We start from the raw sequence: 13236 nt of genomic DNA, 5'->3' as shown, positions 1-13236 counted from the left end.
ATCTGAGTTCTTCTCACTCACTTCCAATGCAACAACATTCCTTCCCCAGAACCTCAAGGCTGTTGCAGATAAAGGTCTCCAATTTAAAACAGAGTCAATCACTCCTAGCAGTGGGGGATATGGGTTCTGTAGCCAGGCCAGAACCCCACTGGAGGGATAGGGACACCAACCCACCTACAAAACTTTTGACCCAAAATTTATCCTGTCTTCAAGAAATGCAGAGATGGGATGGACCAGACTTGGGGAATGACCAACCAATAACCAGTCCAATTAGAGACCCATCCCATGGGCAAGCACCAAACCCTGACACTGTTAATGATGCTCTGTTATGCTTGCCGACAGAAGTCTAGCACAGCACTCCTCTGAGAGGCTCATCCAGCATCTGACTGAAACAGATGCAGAGACCCACAGCCAAACGTTAGCTGGAGCTCAGGGAGTCTTATTTCCACAAGAGTTGGGGGAAGGATTGAGGGACCCGAAGAGGACAGGGACTCCATAGTAAGACCAACAGAGTCAACTAACCTGGACCTTGTAGCTCCCTGAGGCTAAACCACCAACCAAAGAGTGAGCATGGGCTGGACCTAGGACCCTTGTACAAATGTAGCAGACGTGTAGCTTGGTCTTCATGTATGTCCTCCAACAACTGGAGCAGGGGCCGTCCCTGAATCTGTTGCCTGCCTGCCTGTGGATCCTGTTCCCCTAACCAGGCTGCCTTGTCTGGCCTCAGTGGGAGAGGATGTGCCTAGTCCTGCAGTGACTTGATGTGTGGGAGTCAGGGTGGGAATGATACCTCGAGGTGGACTCCCCTTTCTCGAAGGAGAAGGGGAAGGAGGAATAGGGGAAAGGGCTTACTGGGAGAAAAGGTAGGGCTGACATTGGGATGTAAAGTGAATGAATAAATTTTTAAAAGTAAAGGCATCACACACTGTAGTTTCTCAACAAACAAACAAAAACAAAGTAGCATTGCTCATGTCCGACTTGGCACAATTTTCCAAACCACAACTTACTTTACACCCACAGGATAACAGCTGGCTGAATCTGTACAAACACTCCCGACACTGACGCCGTCAAACACCCAAGCCATCCCCACAGTCCAAAGGTTTCCCCAGCAACCGCTGTCACTCCAGAGTTTACCAGCTCCTGGCATCAGCATCTAAACAACTTACGGAATTGTTCTTTCCCAATAAAACCCCAACCTCTCTTATCTGTTTGCTTGCCTGCTTATTCTAAGACGAAGTCTCATGTAGCCGAGGCTGGCCTCAGACTTACCATGTACCAGGCTAGCCTTGAACTCCTGATCACCCCCACCTCTAGCTCCCAAGTGCTGAGATTACAGAGGTGCCACTATGCCCTGCCCCAATCCCAGCCTGTCCCTTTGTTCTTTGGACATACCAGCAGTCACCCTGGTTTGATATGTATGTTACAAGTATGTGCAATGTAATATTTGTACATTCCCAAATACATCCTTTGTTTGGAGACTTATCTATGATTTCATGTTGAAATCAGTCTTATTTCCTTTTGAGTTGTCCTTTTAAGTATTTTTTAACATAAAAATATTGTTTCTGACTGTCTCTTTTGTCCCTACCTGACTCAGGGAGGGTTCCTTTGCTGTGAAGAGACACCATGACCAAGCCAACTCTTACAAAGGACAACATTCGGGGCTGGCTTACAGGTTCTGAGGTTCAGTCCATTTTCATTGAGGCAGCAGCATGGCAGCATGCAGGCAGGCATGGCGCAGGAGGAGCTGAGAGTTCTACAACTTGTTCTGAAGGCAAACAGATGACAGAGTTCCTCAGGCAGCTAGGAGGAGGTTCTCTTCCTCAATGGGTGGAGCCTACGCATGGGAGACCTCCAAAGCCCACTGCCACAGTGACGCACTTCCTCCAGCAAGGCCATACCTCCTAACAGTACCACTCCCTATGGGTCAAGTATATTCAAGCCGCCGAACTACCTATAAAGTGTGTGGTTGTGTGTGTGTGTGTGTGTGTGTGTGTGTGTGTGTGTGTGTGTGTGCGTGTGTGTGTGTGTGTATGTGTGTGTGTGTGTGTTCATCTTTGTATGTGTGTGCACGTGTACCTTCGGGTTCACCTACATATAAGTGTTGTGTGTGGAGGCCAGAGGTTGATCTCTTTCTCTCTCCACCTCATTTTCATGAGGCAAGGTCTCTTGCTGAAGCTGGTGCTCGTTGGCTGGCTAGTGTAGGCGGCCAGTGAGCTCAGCCTGTCCCCACTCTTCACTCAAGCACTGAGGTTACAGGTATGTGCCACCATCCCCTACTTTGTACTGCTGCTGGGGATCTGTAACTGTACTTTTGGGCTACTTTATTGGGTTCTTATATCTACCTTATATCAACAGCAACAGCAACAGCACCATCCACATCCACATCCACATCAACATCTGCATCAGCATCCGCATCTGCATTAGCATTAGCATTAGCATCAGCATCCACATCCTCATCCGCATCAGCATCAGCATCAGCATCAGCATTAGCAGGCACCAGCACTGTCAGCAGCAGGTGCAGTGTCTCTTGGGGCTCTGACATTTTTGGACCCTCTCAAGAGTCCCCAGAATTCCAAACGTAAACTATCTTCAGCTGACAACAATCACACCCCTACCAGAGCATGAGACAAATCATAGCGGCTGTGGACAACCTGAAGCAGCCCCATATGTCACATCTGGGGATCAAAACAAAAACACATTCACATAACACTTCTGTGTTTTAAAAGAGAGCAACATTCTCACGACAGGGATCTCACGACAGGGATCCAAACGCAGATCCTCATGTTCCCACAGCAGGCACTCCCAGCCTCTGTTTTACTTCCCATCTTATCTGACCAACAGCAGCACCTCTTTGTGAGAACTCAGAGACTTGCCTTGGTCTTTTAAATGGCGGCCCATGTCGATAGTGGCTTCTTTAATGTATCCCCCATCGGTGGCTATTTAGGCATTCATTCTCTGTTTATTATTATTAAGTATAAAAGGAAATGGAAGGATAGTTTTCGTTCTTGTGTATGTTTGTGTCTCTGTGTGTAATGTGTGTGTGTCCACAGAGGCCGGAAGAGGGCATTGAATCTCCTGGAACTGGAGTTACAGGCAATTGGGAGCCACTTGATGTGAGTGCTGGGAACCAAACAGGTCCTCAGGCTTGGTGGCAAGAACTCAGGTACCACTGAGCTGCCTCTCCAGTCCCAGGCTTTCTCTCTATGGACAACACCCTCATAGAGGCCCCAAAGCAAACGCCCTCTAGGAGGGAGAGACAGAGAGAGAGAGAGAGAGAGAGAGAGAGAGAGAGAGAGAGAGAGAGAGAGAGAGAGATTCGCAATTTGATTTTTATTTATTTTTTTATTGACTATTTGTTGTGAAGATTTGCCTTATTGCCAATAATATTCTAGAGTCCCTTCTCCCATGCACCCTCACTAATGTTTAATGTCGGCCCTTAATTTTTTTAAACCAATCTGATGAGTAAAATGTTTCGTGGTAGCTTAATGGTTTAGTCCTTTGATTGCTACTGAAAATGAACATTCTTCAAGTTTATTGGCCATTTGAACTTCCTTTTCTATAAATCGACTTTTTGTTTTTTTAATCATTTGCTGGGTGTTCTATTGGGCCATTTGTCTTCTTCTTATTGATTCGTTAGAATTCTTTATATATTCTGGATGCTAATCCCTTATCTGCAATATAAATTGCAAATATTTTCTCCCTGGAGATAGCTGTTCCTAGCTTGTTTGTGGTGTCTCTTGTCACACTGAAGTTTTACATCTCAGCCGAGCACATCTATCAGTTGCTTCTTTTGCTCCGCTTGCCTTGGGCCGTGCCGGTTTGAGCTGCTACGCTGTGGGGCAGAGTAAAGCAGTCAGGAACATGAGCTCTGGGGGGAGCTTTGCTGATCCCCCTCCTTGAGACATCAGCATGAGGTATGGTGGGGGCAGACGAGGGGAGCAGATGCTAAGAGGGAGAAGGAGGGCATCTCTCTTTCAGTGGGGAGCACATCGACGCCAATGAGGCCAGGCATACGACTTCCATTCTAAGCCCTTTCATTTTTTCATATATTGTCAAATGCTTCCTCACATTTCCGATATATTGGATTCTTTTATATATATATATTCTTTAATATATATGTATATATATGTTCATATATATACATATATATATACACACACACATATATATATATATATATATATTACACTATTTATGCATGTTTGTGAGCAAATACACCAGGAAGCATGGTACGGAGGTCAGAGGACCACTTAAGAGAGTCAGTTCTCTTCTCTGTCACGTAAGTCCCTGGGACTGAACTCAGGTCGTCAGGCTTGGCCGCAGGCGCCTTTACCTGCCGAAGTCCAGCTTTCATTGAATTCTTCACCAGCCAAATGCTCCTGGTTTTTTCGCTCTTCGGTATGGTTCTCTGGCTTTTGAAGGAGGGAAAGAAACAATTGTGGCATTATTCACAGCCAGCCTCTGTGCTCAGCTGTTCGTCCACTCTCTTACCAGTCAGGACCAGCCAGGCTGAGCCATAGGAACGAAGAGTGCCAAGGTTCTGGGGGCTCACCACTGCCAGAGTCTGTGTCTCTCTTGTGTTCAGAGCAATCTGGGTGAACTTGGCAGCCTGGGCTCTGTTGCTTTGTTTTTCTTCCAGGATCCATACCAGAGCTTTTTTGGGGGGTTGGGGGTGGGGTCCTGGAACATGTTGTTTCAATGGGAAAGGGGATGTGGCACAGCACCGCCTGGCTCTCATAGTCACCATCTACTGTGACATGCCACTTCCAGTCACACTTCGTTGGGCAAAAGTAACTTGTGGGGTTAACATTGACTTTAGGGACTGACAGCATCTTGTAGGGGGCTCTGGCCACTTCCCTCTGGCCACTTCTGTCCCCTAGGTGTAGAACATGCTCGTCTTTAGACAAGCAATCTGATGGTCCATTCAATACTCAATCAGGTTCATGCTTAAAGTCCACCACTTCCTACAGTGGATGGGATGCCCTTGTCAGAGAAGACAAAATTTCATTCAGAGCTCTCAGTCTCTCTCTGTTTCTCTGTCTCTGTCTGTCTCTCTATCTCTCTGTCTCTCTATCTCTCTGTCTCTGTCTCTCAGTCTCTGTCTGTCTGTTTCTCTCTGTCTCTCTATCTCTCTGTCTCTGTCTCTCAGTCTCTGTCTGTTTCTGTCTTTCTATCTCTCTGTCTCTGTCTCTCAGTCTCTGTCTGTCTGTCTGTTTTTCTCTGTCTCTCTATCTCTCTCTATTTCTCTGTCTCTGTCTCTCTCCCTCTCTTGTGCGCATGCGTGTGTGTGCGTGTGTGCATGCGTGTATAACATGCACATGTGTGTACATGCACATGAAGGCCAGAGATCAGCCTCGGATGTTGTTCTCCTGGAGTGGTTCGCCATGTTTATTTGGTGAAGGAGCTATTTAAGTTATTCAACTCTGAGCTTGGAGACATGGGCTCGAGACTGTGTGGCCCACAGAAGGGCATCCCCCATTTTCAAAAATCAAACAGTCTCTGGGTTTTCCAGGGACCATGGACGGAAGATCCCCATCCACGGAATTCTGTGTTCCCCTGTGGTGAAGTACATTAAAAGGGTTTGTAGGTCAGACTTGACTGTTTTGTTGTTGCTTTTCCAATTCTCCTCTGAGTGGCCCTGTGTGTCCCTGCTAACACACGGAACATGGATAACCCCACAATTCCTGCATCGCCTCCCAGTGCCACCCCACTGAGGATGAGGAGCTCATGGAGTCCTCCTTCAGTGCATCCTCGACTGTCCGTGTTTCCTAGTGTCAGCCAAGATCACTTGCAACTGGAATGGGGCAGGAATTGGTTTTAAGTCTGGTCTCTCTTTAGATTTGGGGCTCACTCCTTGGGTAAAGCTGGCCAGTGAGCTTTGGCAACCTGTCTCAGTTCAAAGTTCTGTGGAGTAAAGTAATTCAAGTGTCAAGGCACGGACGGTACTGTGGTAAAAGGAGACAGCGTAGAGAGACAGGAGAGGCACAAGGAAACTGTTGCCCTGTGGAGAGCCTGAGATGCTGCCTAGGTCAGCAGCTCCCTTCCTGGGTAAAAGGAACTTCCCTTGATTCAGCCCCATCCTTCTTCCCAGGGGAGTACCCAGCCTAATGTTTCCTATTGCTCCCATTGGTCTAAGGCAGAACCATGTGGACATTCATCTGCGGGCTGAAAGTTGTTGAACACTGGTAATTTCCCATTGGCCAGTGAGGACGCTGAGCAGATATCTTAGCATTTTCTTCTATCTATAAAAGACAGGAAGTCCCAGTCCGGAGTCTCATCTCGGCTTCCTGACCTCAATAAGTCCCAGCACCCACAGGGAAGCTCACAACGCCTGCGGCTTCAGCGCTTGGGGACCTTGATGCCCTCTTCTGGCCTGCATGGGAACTGCACACATGTGGTACTCACATAAAGTCAGGTCCACACAATTAAATAAGGAAAACAGAGGCCCAGGGGTAACCTCAATTCTTGAGAAATTAGAATATCTGGTTGTGTTAATAAGGAGAACAGTTGTGAATGGTAAAACATTGTATCATGTGGCATCGTTCAAGTCACCTTTTCAAATGGCCTCTTATTTCAAGGCTAAGGGAGTCACATTCACAGAACCTAAGGTTCCAATCCCCAAATCACACATCCAGTATATTTTCTAGTGACAAGACGAATCTAAACTACTAATATTTCCTCCTCAAACTGAGATGGGAGTGGGGGTTATCCCAGGCTATCGGTGTGTGAGGCTGGCTCTCTCTGAATCTCTTAACGGGTCTTCCCATAGTTCCTCAGTCCCAGGAAACGACATGTGACTGGCTTGCCGGGGTCATAGGTTACTAGCCCCACTATGATTGGTTCTAGTGGGGTCGTATATTCTCTCCTGGTTAAATGACTTAGGCAGGGGTCATGCAATAACACAATGTGGCTTAGAGGCAGCAGAGTAGAGCATCTGGGGAATGGCTTTGGTCCCCCATAAATAACTTTGCCTGGAATTATTGAGTTCAAGCCTTGTTGTAGTCATAATGTAGCATCAAGAGCTCTTTGTTACACACACCGAGTGCATTTGACCCTTACAACCCTGTGACATCATCATCTCTAGCCTCATTGTGAAGGAAAGGCTCAAAGAGACTACAGGAACAGCCCTGTCTCGTATCTCAAGTCTCTTGTATGAAAACTGTGAAGGCCAGGGGGTAGGTTCTCCCCAAAGTCTCCTCCTGGCCGATCTTTCTGATCTCTCCCGCTCATCAGAATGGAGCCCTCCAGCCCCATGCTCTGTCTGAGTGTCTGGAGCCATTCATTTACACACACACACACACACACACACACACACACACACACACACACACACACACCCCTTCATTCATTCAGTATATAGTTCCTGAGTACCAGGTTCTGTACACCACAGAGACCCTGCTTTCCTGTGTTTTATTGTCCAGTGGGGAAGACAGACATTAAACAGATAATGACACTAATAATTATTTCATTGCAATTGTTAGAAATGTTATGAAGAAGTCCAGGGGGGCTCTGAGCATTTATGGCCAGAAAAGAGCCTGGGGGGGTGAGGGGGGACACTACCAGGAAGGCAGTGTTAGCTGTTCGCTGGAGTTCTGGAAGGGAAGCGGAAATAGAAACTAACCGGAGGAATAGGAAGGCAGAAAGCAGTGCTGGTGCAATAACAAGGTTTGGCGGCTCAGGAACGTGGTACCGTAAGCCTGAACCAGGAGGCAAAGCTTAGGAGGGGTAACACACATCTGGTTCTGCCCTCTAGGCAGCTCCACCTGCATCCATGCTTCCGGCCCAGGCGGAGTCTTATGGAGGCATAGCGGGGGCTGGAGCAAGGGGGTTGGGGGCATTTGTCTCTGCAGAGGCAGCAGCTGCAAGCAGCTGCTATTCTCTGGCCGTTCTCTGGTTCCCGGGTCAGGAGGAGGGAGGCAGCAGAGGACGCGCCTAGCACGATTTTTATATATGTGTGGCTATAATATTTAAGTGTCTTGGCTGTAAGCCTGAGACTAGGTCCCCCGACAGCCAGGCCTTGCTCCACACGCTCTAACAGCTGTCTGTAAAACCCGTTTATGGAGCCGCCATAAATTTCCCAGATGCTGCAAACCACAGGGCCGGGGACAAAGAGTCGTAGGGAGGGGAGGCGTGGGAGAAAATGGTGGCCTCAGCATCTCTCCCAGCTTGTCCTCTGGGCCTCCTAGCCTGCCCCCTGCCCACCTGGGGCCGCCTTACCCTAAATTCTTTTATTGAAGCTGATCTGAACACTGACCCCGTGGGGCCTGGCTGGGCAATCCAGCTCAGCACGGATGCAGGCGCTCTCAAGATTGCGGCAAAAGGTGCCGTAAATCAGAACTAAGTGTCATGATAGTGATTTGAACTGACACTGTTTTCACCTTGTCCATTTACTGGGAAATATATAACAGGAATAGATTGAGCCTGTCATATTGTACCTGAAAAATACAGCTGTTGGGGAGGAGAGGCAGGTGGCACCACGGCAGGGTCCCAGCGGGCAGTGGGGTGCTTAGCGGTGGCGGGGGTGGGGGAGTGGGGGCTTGTCAGCATTCCATTGGACTGAAAGCTTGCTATGGCTACCAAGGGCCAGACTCTGTCTGCAAGTCAAGGCAGAATGGCCTGATCAGCTTCCCAGGTAGCCATGTTCCACTTGCTACAGAAACACACCTGCCCCTCTCTATAGCCCTGAGGGCTCCACCTACCCAGGCCACAGTACCGTGTGTGTGTGTGTGTGTGTGTGTGTGTGTGTGTGTGTGTGTGTGTGTGTGTGTGTGTGTTGGGATGGGCCTCACATATATTAGAAAGTGTTCTATCACTGAGGCACACCCTCAGCCTTAAAACAAAAAAACAAAATAATTTTAAAAAGCCTTTTAATTCAGGATATACCTACAGAAAAGCACACAGGTCATAAAAGCATTGCTTGGTTAATCTTTTTCCAACCAGACAAAAAATACCTGCATTCCAGGCTCTCAGAGAGAAGTCTTCCCCACCCCCAGAAAGTCCTGAAGCCTTCCCCCACAGGAAAGGGGTTGATGGTGGCTGCTGACACTGGTCCAGGGACGCTGAATGAGGTCTTTTTGAAATTCCCACCTGTTATTTGGGTTCCCAAAGTTAAAGAAGAGCCTTTTGTCTTCAGTATAGTTCACAAGCAGTGCGGGCTGTGGCTCAGTGATAGGGACTTGCCTGGCCACAGCTGGGCTACCCTGAAACCTGAAAAAACAGAGTAATATTAACAATGGAGAAGAGGACCTGGGGAATGGCTCAGTTGTAAAATGCTTATTATAAAAACCTGTCCCCTGAACCCATGTGAAACACTGAGTGTGGCTACACACACACACACACACACACAGAGATGTAACCTTAGCTCCGGGAGAGGCAGAGACAGGATAATTCCTGGGTGGGGCTCACTAGCAAGCCAGTTTAGCCAAATGGAAAAGCTCCGGGTTCAGTGAGAGACACTGTCTCAAAAAATAAGGTGGAGGGAAATTGAAGATGTGTGTCATAGACATCTGGCTCCATGTACACATACACATATACATATACACATGTGCACATGCACCTGGACATACACATACACACATGTCACAGGTATACATGTACTTGGACAAACACATCCACACATGTGTACACACATCTGGACATGCACATACTTACATGTCACATGTGCACACATACTTGGACATACACATTCACACATGTCACATGTGCACATGCACCTGGACATACACATTCACACATGTGCACATACATCTGGGCATACACAAGGAGAGAAGGTGGGAAGATCAAATAAAGAGCATGATCAACAGATGCTGTCTCTTTTCCTCTGGAGGATTCCAAATTTTGAGCAGGGTGTGGGACAGCAGGTGGGACTGGAGTCAAGAAGGGTCAACCAAAGGAGATCAGGGTACACAGAGTTCTGGACTGTGGTTGAGAGATAAAGAGGTGAAGAGTTATAGGGGCTCAGGCTCAGACACAGGGCTTGGTTGAGTGCGGTGACAGAATAGGAGTGGCCCCCATAGGCTGGTATATTTGAATGATTGATCATCAAGGAGTGGCATTACTTGAGAGGGATTAGTAGGTGTGGCCATGTTGGAGTAGGTGTAGCCTTGGAGTGGGTGTGGCTTTGTTGGAGGAAGTGTGTCACTGGGGGTGGGCTTTCAGTGCTCAAGCCAAGCCCATTGTCTCTCTCTTCCTGCTGCCTCTCCAACACCATGTCTGCTTGTGTGACACCAGGTTTGTAACAGACTAAGCCTCTGAAATGTAAGCAAGCCACAGTGAGTTGCTTGTAAGGGTTGTTGTGATCATGGTCTCTTTACAGCAATAGAACACTGACTGAGACAGTCGAGGCTCTGGAATCAGAGGGGGACTGAGGACAGGGTAGCAATCAAGGATGATCCAGGAGGAGCCTTGAGTTGGTGTGGCACAGGGTGGGGATGTGTGGGAAAATGCTAGGACCCAAACCTTTCAGTACCAGACGGGACATACATGTGAGGTGAGGGCCCAAAGCCCTGTCAAGACGTGGAGGAAGGATGAGTTCTTGGGAGTCTGGGCAAGGCTACTTCCTTTTCCATCTGTCCCTTTTTGAAGTCCAGTGTGGGTGGCTTTGCATGGTCAGATCCTCCCAACTCCACAGACTAAGCAGAAATCCACCAGCAGGCCACCTCCCATATCTCTTGGGGCCCTGAGCTTCAGCTGGGAGCAAACCCTGATTGATTGGTTCCCATCCTTGTCTTTCTGCCAGTCTTGGAGCTCCACCCTGATCCCATCCTGCTGGAGCTCTACCCTGATCCCATCCTGGAGGACCTGACCTCCTTCCACTGAGGCACAGCCTCATAAGCAACTGCAGTCTCGGAACAGCCAGCCTGCTCCACCCCTCCCTTTCTCCTCCCTGCCCTGTCTAACCACTATGTCTCTCTGCTTTCTGCTGTCTGCCTGTTGGTAACTGCTCCTTAGAGTGGCAAACTTTCTGAACCCTGACTATCTACTGGACTAGTTTCTCTCCATCAAGCACACTGCAAAAGTAGACATTTACCCCCTTTCCTTGGGAAGATGTCCTCATTGTTGGCATTCCTTCTAGATTCTGCCCAACAGTTACCTGACAACAGCCAGGTAGGTCTGGCTTGCTCTAAAGGGGGCTGTTTGGCCCCTCCTCCATCTCTTTGCCTCTTCTCTGCCTCTCTGACTCTTTTCTCTACCTAACCCCTTTTCCCCTCTCCCCGCTCCCTCCATATGTTCCTGGCTGACACCCCCCACCCTGTCTTTCTCTGCCTCTACTCCATCCTCAACTCCCCTTCCCATGCTGTGACATGTCACCAAATGTTGCATTTTATAAAAAGCCTAGGATATGTTTTATAGAGCTTGGTGGGGTGAAGTGGAAGGGTTACCTCAGCTAATGCAGCCCTTCCCCCTGAGGTACCAACAGTACAATGGGTATAGTATTATTTAGGGCATGAGGAGGAGAGTTAAGAAGAGAGTAGAAGCAGAGAAAGACAGAGAAGGGGAAGGAGAAAGAGAGGGAGAGGGAGAGGGAGAGAGAGAGGGAGGGAGGGAGGGAGAGGAGAAGGAGGAGGGAGAGGAGGAGGAGGAAGAAGAGGAGGAGGAGGAGGAGGAGGAGGAGGGGCTGGCCAGTAACATGTGAAGACAGGGGGGAAGGGGGAAGGGGAGAGAGGGAAAAGGGTTAGGGGAAGAAAAGAGTCAGAGAGACAAAAGGGACAGAGAGAGCAAGGAAGGGCCAAATAGCCCCTTTTATGGCAAGTAAGGCCTACCTGGCCATTGCCAGGTAGCTGTTGGGTGGAGCCTAGAAGGAATGCTAACACTCACTCCCATGCAGACACTCCAAGTGCTAGAGCAGCTCCAGAGCCCAGTTCTGCATCTGGTATGGAAGTGCCACCTTACAAACATCAGTTGAGAGGCTGGATGACAAGAAGTTAAAGGGCCAGCTCTGAAATCTATGGTAGGCTCTTGTCCCACTCAGAACATCATTTAACGTGCTCTGGGCCTCACTTGTTGAGTGGGAGATGAGAGGATGCTGCCCTTCTGGATGGGGATCAACCCAATAATGACATCAATGCCGACATCAGGTTGGTGGTACTGATTGCATTTCTATGGCCTCTTGGTACTGGAAACAATGACATTCAGTCCTTCCAGCCACTGCCTTCCAACATCTCCGGTCCTCACCTGCAGAACCTTTGAGGCCCCAGGATGCTTTGAGCTACTGTTCTTTTCATATCCTCCCAATGTATGCTCTGCTCACCCTCCACAGCTCTCAAGAGCTTCAAAGCCAAGGCAGAATGTTAGCCCTGCCCCACCCTTAGGTCTGCTAACTCTCTGTGGCAAGGCTGAAAAAGACCTGCTTCTCCTTCTTGGCACTCTTATTCCTCTGGATACCAAGCTTTCACATGCTAGTGTACAGCTGGAGTCAGCCTCAAAGGGGGAGCATGCTGTAGGGACACCGTATCACCCAGTGGCTGATGGGAGACGCTGTGGTCCTGATAAAGGGCCTTTATCGACCTCCCTCTGCAGATGAGGCTGCATTGCTCACAGGCCTGGGGACGGATCCCATCCGTCTGGGGCACAAAATGCCAGGAGGCTGGGATTTCTCATCCAAAGGCGACAAGGAGTTCACACTGGGAGGCATTAGTCTGATGAGTTCCCTGCAAGTGGAGGGACTGTCAGGCATTCATCACAGCCAAGGGGGAGGCAGAGTCGGGCTCTTGGACCAATCCCCCAGGGGCCCATCCTTTCTGGGAACTTCAGAACCTTGCCAGGTCTGAAGACGAGGATGAAAAGCATCCTTGGAGTGGTTCAGGACCTCTCTGTCATCCCCAGAAGCCTCCCTGCCAGGGTAGGAACTCTTCGTGAGAACTTGGGCAGGTGACTCAACACGCTGAGCCTCAGTTTCTCTGTGTGTGAAATGATGCAGGAAGGAGACCTCCCTCCTGGGGACCGCAGAGCTAAAGTGACACCCCGTGCCATCTGTCTCACTCCAGGCCCAGTGGATGCTCCATCATTGCTGCTCCCAGCTCCCACCCACACTTTATTTTTTCTACCGGCCTATCCTCTCCCAGACAGCCAAGCATGGGCTCATCTGTCACCTCTAGAGTGACGCAGGCTGCCATCCGGCATGCATGTGAATGCATGCATGGACACATGAATGGATGGAAGACTTCTAGTCTCTCTCTCTCTCTCTCTGTCTCCATGTATGTCTCTCTCTCTCTCTGTGTCCATGTATGTGCAGGT

The sequence above is a fragment of the Rattus rattus genome, chromosome 5 (genome assembly GCF_011064425.1).
Source record: "Rattus rattus isolate New Zealand chromosome 5, Rrattus_CSIRO_v1, whole genome shotgun sequence".
NCBI lineage: Eukaryota > Metazoa > Chordata > Mammalia > Rodentia > Muridae > Rattus > Rattus rattus.
The sequence above is the reverse complement of the archived record's forward strand: the minus strand, read 5'-3'. Positions refer to the sequence as shown.